Source organism: Crocodylus porosus, unplaced genomic scaffold, assembly GCF_001723895.1.
Source record: "Crocodylus porosus isolate Cpor-Errol unplaced genomic scaffold, CroPor_comp1, whole genome shotgun sequence".
In the NCBI taxonomy this organism is placed as follows: Eukaryota; Metazoa; Chordata; order Crocodylia; family Crocodylidae; genus Crocodylus; species Crocodylus porosus.
The window spans coordinates 31573162-31581453 of NW_017728931.1; positions in this window are offsets into that span (position 1 = coordinate 31573162).

The following is an 8292-nucleotide window of genomic DNA, read 5'->3' on the forward strand; positions in this document are numbered from 1 at the left end:
CCCGCTCGGCGTCGCCTTCCCCCGCGGCCCAGGTAAGAGGCTGCGCCGCCCCCAGCCAGCCGGGGAGCGCGCGGGCTTCGTAACATGGCGAAGGGCAGGAGCCGGCGCTGCAAGCGGCGCGGCAGCAGCAGCCCGGCGGGCGCAGGTCGGGACCTGCCCAGTGCCCCGCTCCCGCACGCCTTCCCTTTGTGAAGGCGGCCCCTGGCCCCGGTCCTGCCCCTTCCTCAGCTCCTCTCTGCGTCTGGGCTCCAGGCTCTGCCACTCCAGGACCCGCTGATCCTACAGGGGCTTGCACTGGATGAGCCCTGAGGGGCTCCTTGCAGCCCCAGGGCTGCGTGAGTCCATGGCCCAAGTCGCTGATTCTCACCCGGGGCGAAGGGGGGAGCACCCCGAGGGGCCTCGAGATCCTTCCCTGGGTGCTGGGGGGGCCTGAGAGCCTCTCAGCACCATCAGGTGGGCAAATATGATGCGCAGGATAAAAGCCACCGATTTCAAAGGAGACTAGCTCACAGCGACCCATTGGGGTCCTTCTGAGTTCTTTGCCATAGAAACCCCCTGCATTGGTTTTTCCATAGTCCAACCCCCCCCCCCAAATCCCCCCCTCAGAACTGGTATGTTTGGAGGGGTGCCCTGAGCTTAAAAAGGCTGGGCAGTGCTCAGCCAAGTGCTCTCTATTTACATCTACTCCTTGCTTAGCCTCCTAGTTACATTCTTGAACAACGCAACTTTAAGCGAACCCAGTTACATCGTAGTAGTTGCCTACTAGCAGCCGGTGGCCAAACAACGTTATAACCAAACATTGCACAACTTGAAATGAGTATGTTCTCTACTAGATCAGCGACTTAATAATGAAACAATGTTAACCGAGATGACGTTAGGAGTACTCTATTAATTTTTTGGTCCCTTCCAGGATGTAAGGAGTTCCCAGGTGATGAGGACCAGGCGGTTCTGGGTTGAGGTCGAGCACCACAAAAGCAGCTCTGTAGTTTGAGATAAACCCTAGTTTGATGCTGGCTTAAATAAATAGCAGGCATGGAAATAAAACAGAAAAAAAAATGAAGAGAAGAAAAGGTTTTTTTGCTTGAGAGGGCTGTTGGTTTTCATACTTGTATGTTCTCATAGTTGTAACATCAAGTTGGAATAAATTAAAGGCAGTGATTACATTTTGCTAGGAGCCATAAAACCATAGGGGCTGTGGTCAAATAAGAGACGTGCAGCAACTGGTGGAACTGACTCCATTTAATTTGGAAAGAAAGCCTCTGGATGAGCTTAATGCTCTTTGCTTTCTCTGGTGAAATTTGTCTTCAAATGTATGATCTCACATCTGAACGCTCACTCTCTTGGGTACCTCTCCTGTTGTTTGCATGGTCCTCTTCCCTTTCCCGTTACACAGATCTTTTTCTTTTCATTAGCAGTTGCACAGCATCCTTATGTCAGCTACAAAAATTACTTCTATGCTCAACTAAAGTAGTATTAGCAGAATGGTTAGGTATTTAGCAGCTCAAAAACTGGGAAGTCTATGCCACGTGCCACCCAGTCTGCTTCCCATGGAACACCAGAGGAAGTTCTCTATGGATGAGTGTTTAAGTTGTATCTGAAATGTTAGGTGTTCTTAATGGGCAATAGAGAAGTCCCAAGTTATTTTGAAAGGCTTTTGTGACTTGAGGAAGGTTCATTACATCCTGTCTTGTCCATGACATCTTTATATCAATAAGGACTTTAGTTTTTCAGTCAAACCTGGTTATTGTCACACTGGAGCAAATAGCCAGGTTTATTATCTTTGTACAATGACTGTATTGTAAGCTGGTAGTGAATAACTGTTCTTCACATGTTTGCGTCTTCAGCTAATGCAATGAGATACTTAATTTAAAACTCCACTTAAAAAACAAAACTGAGTTTGCCTATCACCACAAATTGTCTTCGCATGTTTTCATTTGTTCCATGATTCCTGAAAATCATTCTGTTGTATTGCATGTATATATCAAATGCAAACTGGTTTTGAATCTCTGTCTTCAACATGCATAGTCTTATTTTTTGTCATTGGTAATCCACCTAGAGACCTCTGTAGATGCAATTAGGAAACAGAAAAACAGGGCTAGAAGGAGCTTCAAAAATTATATTGTTTAGACCCCTAGTCATGGCAGGACCATCTGTGTCTAAACCATTCTAGAAACACGTTTATCTAAATTGCATTTAACTTCCCATGACAAAGATCTTACAAGCTCTCTAGGTAATCTGTTCCAGAGCTTAGCCACCAGTGCAGTTAGAAAGTTCTTCTTAATAGCTGACCTAAATCTCCCTTGTTTCAATTTTAAGCCCTTAATTAAGAAGTTAATAAATATCCAACCAGAAAGAGGATGTAATGATTGGTGAATGTTAGGGGGATGTGCATAAATGATTATACAGCTGTTACAAAACTCTTTTTTTCCAATCTGTGTATTCAATCAAAAAGTAAGTTTTCCATTTAATGTTTAATCTAATACTTTAAATATGTTTTTTTCAATTGCACTCCAGATGTAAATGTCATCTCACTCCTATTAACTGTCATATTTTTTCATCTGCAATTGAATGCTTATTACAGTCTAAACAGTTGAAGTTAAATAATTAGTTCCCCAATGTCTAAAATCGTATTTCAAATATAAGAACTTCTCTCCTTAACTACTGCAGTTGAGTGACAGAAAATTTAAAGGTCCATGCAGTATAGACTTCATAGACAGAATCCCTGTGCTTACCAGTTGCTTCTGTTTCATAGTCCTTATCTCTGTTCTCTTATGGATGACCGAATGTTTGAAGAAGATTTCCTGCAAGATGCTTTGGCCAGGTGAAGGGAAGCTTTTGGCTCTTGCTTCCCCAGGCTTATTCTTTGCATGTAGCAGAAGCTCTTTTCTTGTACAAGAATACTGGTAACCAGGGAAAAAAGAAATGTAATGCTTTTGAGCTCTGGCCTTTAAAGTATGAGCAGTGTGCAAGACTATCTTGATCCTCCTAATCAGATGCTTTCTGCATCTGTGTGGCTTGATTTTTTTTTTTTTTCCTGCTGTAAGTGGAATGTAACTTCTGTTTGTAGGTGGACACAAAGTTTTCCATTTAAGAGCAACCAGTTCTGTGTCTTTCTCTTTTCCACTGGGACTCAAAGCACATAAACAGTGTAGCTCAGACTTGTGTCGTAACTGGTTTAGGGATTAGACTGCCTTGAACAGTTTTTGTCAGGTCTGTATTTTTTTTTGTGGTGTAGTTTTGTTTTTCACCTTGTTGCCTTGAGCCTTCATGTTTGAAGGTTTTGGGTTTTTTTCCTTCCCAGAGCCTAGTTAAATGGTAATTGTCACTTCCGTGCCATATTTCTGCAGGAGAAATCTTGTACCCAGTGTCGCTCTGAGTAACTGATGTGTTTCACATTGTATACTTACTTAATTTAAGGTACCCATTTTTGCTGCAAGTCAAGGGGATAATAAGGCAGGCAAGGTTCTTTTAGTAGTTATGATACCTTTTATGAAACCAAATGAGTAGTTGGAAAAAAGTTCTTGGCAAGCTTTTGGGCCCAGTAACCCTTCTGACTGGGCCCAAAAGTTTGCCAAGATCTTTTTGCCAGCTACTCAGTTGGTTTAATAAAAGATATTATATCTACTCAAAGAACCTTGCCCTGCCTCTGTCCTTAGACCAACATGACTACAACCAAAAACCTAGCATATATAAAACTAAACATTCTGGGGAAGAGTTTAACTTTTTTAACATTTTAGAGTAGGGGGGGGCAGTATTATGCACTGCCAGAAGCACCCTGGACCAGGCTTATTTAAGTCAGTTGGGGATAGGTGGACGTTTTAGGGGACCAGGTTGCTCTGCATGTCCCCTCCCTCTTTGTCCATGAGCATTGGTGCAGAGGTTTACAGGAGTCAGCTCATGAGTTGCTAAACCGAAAATAATCTGTTCTCTCAATGGTTACTTTGTACATTTGACAGCACTTTATATAAAGTAATTTCCTTGTCCCCTGTGGCTTTAGTCATTTTCTTCTTTGCAGAAAAGACCTCTGAGATGATTCATGTGGGAGCAGAAAAACCTTTACATGTTTCCTTTATAATCCATTCCAGGCTGTCCGAAGTATGTTAGCAGAAGTTAATTAATCTAAAACGAATCGAGACATTGGCAGCTATTTAAGTTTTTGAGAAGACTCCTTTCGTTTTGATATGTATGTCTGATCCTGCAAATGTCAACACTCATGAGTACTGTTTTTACTCTATTAAGACTATGCCTCCCACCTCCCACCCCGTCTTAGAATTGAGTATAAAGTGTGGGGCCGGGGTGGGGGAGGCAGCTGCTGTGCCTCCAACTCCAGCACCAAATGCAGAGTTGGGGCTGGTGTTGAGTGGGGGCTTGTTCACTCTGTGCTGCTTCCCTTTCTTCCCTGCCACACTCCCCCTTACCCTTGTTCCAGTGCCAACAGGCTCCGTCTTCAGTGCACCATGGATCACAGAGCAGACTCAGCCTGGGCCTGTGGCATCAGTGTTGCCTCTATGCTGCTGCTATGGGGCTGGAATAGTTATGGCTCCTGCTGGCACCATAGAAAAGATAAGTGGGGAGGGACGATGTGGGGGTGGGGAAGGGGGGACCTAAGGCCGTGGGTGGCAGAAACAGCACAGTGAGAGGAAAGCGGGGATGGGTGAAAGGGTGTGGGGGCCTGAGGCTTGGGGTATAGGCACAAGAGGGCATAATTTTTTTTTTTTTTTTTTTGGGGGGGGTGGAGCAGGTTGCAGGGGACAAACTACATACTTCCCTCCACCCCTTCCATACTACCTGGCCTCCACTGTTCCCTCCACCACCTGCCCCTTTTACTACGTCTTCTACTGCTCCCCACCAGGAGCACTAGTTGGGGACGAGGGGGAGAGGCTAATTTAAGATGATTCTCCAATACTTAGATTTTGTACTTGGAAAATTATAATAATTGTATACACTTTTCCATGCATAGAATCTAATTATTGTGGGGTTGACTTATAAGTACCATAACTTAATAGTCTCAGTTCAGAGGAACTGCTTACATCCTTAACAACATGCACCTGTATAAGTGTTTGCAGGCTAAAGGCCTGGGGTGTGAATGAAGCCATTCACTTGAGTAAAATTGCACAACACACATTTTCTAGGCTTGGGGTTTAAACTGGTAATACCAAATTGCAAGGTACCTTGATTTGCATTGATTACTACCATCATTTTATGAAGACACTTTTGTAACCTTTTATATTCAAAGGCTTAGACAAATAGGTTAAGGGAGGCTTTTCAAATACTGGGGCATTGTAAAACTGACTTTCAATTAGGTGCTCTTAAAGATTTTGTGCCAAAGAGTTTTCCGGTACTTTGTGGTGTGAGTGGGTAGATGGGCAGCCAACCTACACCCCTGTCCCTCCCCTCACCAGGACTTATTTGCTCAGCTCTGGCAACATGAAATACTGATTAAAAAAACAGCTAAACCTGGACCAGCCTATGAGTGGGCTGGCTGGTGGGAGGTTCAGGAGTGGACAAAAAATAGACCAGGAGGGAGGGGTGGTAAAAAGCGTAGCCCCAGGGCCAGGTCCAGTCCTGGGGCTGTGCAGGAGAAGTAGACAGAAGTTCCATTCACCAGTTTGACCTTAATTGAATGATTCTGGTACTGTGTGGATCCAGGTTTATCTTAGACCAGTTTGTGTTATGGAATGTCTGTTCAGTTACAGGTTTAAATTGACTGCTGGTCACTGAGACTGGGTCTGTTTAAGCCTAAGGTTGGCACCAGGACAATCTAAGTTTAAATCAAGTGGTCATTTTGAACCCAATTTATCCTCCCCAAATGTCTGTACTTAGCCTAATAATGAGGCTCACAGGCACCATTATATTCCTTGTGTCTCTACTGGCAGGAGACTACACGGTGGGATTTCTTCTAGAGTTCTTCCTACAGCTTTCGTCATTTGATTAGCATGTGGCTAGCAGTACATATTTCAAGTGAGGTTAGTGCTGGATGTCACTTTCTTTTGTTCCTTAATTCACTCCGGAGTCTTCTGACTACTTCAGGGGACATAAATGCGGTTTGGCTTTTCTGAACCTGGGTGCGGTTTGCAGGCTGGCAGTTAGCAAAAATAACTTGTACGGTGTAAGCTGAATAAAGTTGTTCTGAAAGAGCACTGAGAGTTAGCCTGAAGCCCTCTAACATAATTGTGTAGCCTCTCTTCTAACTGTAACTACATGGAGATTAGCACTGATTTTAACAGGGCATATTTTAAGCATGTTTTATTGATGGATTTGTCAAATAATGCAGTTAGAGGCATGAGGAAAACAGTAATAGTGACTATATTGAACAGTTCCTTAATATTCTGTTTCTTAGACACAACTTTAGCAGTAGCTATCAATTCAGCACATTCTCAGGGCAGCTGGAGAAGACACTTAATAATTCCCAGAGATTCTGAAAGAGTCAAGTGTTTATTGCTGTTACATATTTGAGGGGCTAAAATGTGTTGTAAACATCAGCATCAAGATGAAAGAAATAGGGATACTTATCAGATGCATCTTACTTTCTTGGTGATTTCTAAAAATGCACAACAGCAACGGAAATGCCTATTAGTTTAGTTTCATTCTAATGCTGATATAGTCAGAGATCTGTAAAGCCAAGGTGCTTTGCTTTGACTCCTAAGTGCTTCATATGAACCCATTGCTGTGAGATTCAGTATTAGTTTCTCAGGGATATTTTTAATAGGAAGATTGTTTTTTTTCAAAGTGTTGCTTATTGATTTCTTCTACTGTTAGTGAAATAGTTTTTAAGTTCTACCCATGAAGAAAAATAGGCACCAGGCTCTGTTATTCATTTCTTAACACACTAGGAAGCTGGCTCACAAACAGTTGGGAAGATCACAATCAAATGTTAGCAATACCTTTTCTACCACTTATTATGACACATCCAAAAAGGAAAGTGAAGAGCATTTAAGTTGCACACATTAAATCTGAACTAAAATAACATTTCAAGAGTCTGAACAATTATTCGTAGTTAATCACTTTTCTGTAACTAATTACAAAGACAATATTTCTAGTGTCTTCAGCTTAGGTGGTTTGAAATCTGACATTCCTGTGACTTGCTTGCTTAGGGCACCACCAGTATCTTTTAGTCTTTGACCAGGAAACACCATGAATTCCGCTGAGTGATCTTGTTCTTTCTTTCCTTTGTGGAAGAGAGCACTAATAATATTCCAAGCTTCTAACATTCCCTGCCCCGCTCCCCAATAAAACACGCAGAACTTTTTGCTGGCTTTAACACCATCTTGTTCTGGTGCTGTGCCTTATCTGTTTGCCTCAAGGAGTCTCCCTGCTTTCTGTGGTGTGGTTTGGGTGCCTGCATCTTTATTTCTAGAGCTACTGAGGCAGTTCACTTCTGGATTGCTGTTGCTGTCTCTTTCAAATATAACCTGGGATACCTGTTCTCGGATATGCAAAGCCTGGCTTCATTATCAGCTAATTTATAGGCTCAGATTTTCTAAGGTACACAGCGATTTTAGATGGCCAGATCTTGTTAGAAATCAATGAGATGTATGCCTATATTCATTGAGACTCTTTTAAAATCCCAATTTTTTCACAAATATTTTGGACTGTTGATATTTGTATGTATAGTCTAGGTATTAGAAAACTTTATAATAGAGTGAAACATTTATCTTGATTCAGCTATCTTTTGTAACTTGTAGTGGTTTGAATAATGATGATAAATGGAACTCTTGCTATGAAATAGTCATACTGTGGTTGTGTGGGTTTCTTGTGTCAAGTTGTGATAAAATACAGCTTGATGAGCTTCTATGCCATTTAACAAATGGAAAAGTCAGTCATTTATATGTGCTTCTAAAATACTTTTAAACTGTATAAAATCATTCCATGAGAAACCAGTGAATATGTTCCATTGACTCTAGCTGGAATTTCACCTGTCTGTGCAAAGGCTGCAACTAAGTAGTTAGAAGCTTGGTTATAAAATATACACTTTCTGTCTAATCTTGGATACATACCACCATCTCCAGCTGTGCCAGTCAACTTTCTTTCTTATTCTGTTTAGGCTTGAGAGCTTTTTGCCCTTGTTCTTGACCTTAAATGCTTTTATTCCTGCTTTTACCACTGATTTCATTTCCACCAACTTTTTCATTTATTTCCTAAACTTTCTCCAGTCCTCTTGCTTTACTTTATAGATTTCATAGACTTCATAGACATTAGGGCTGGAAGGGACCTCGGGTGATCATCGAGTCCAGCCCCCTGCCTAAAGGGCAGGAAGTCAGCTGGGGTCATAGGATCCCAGCAAGATAAGCA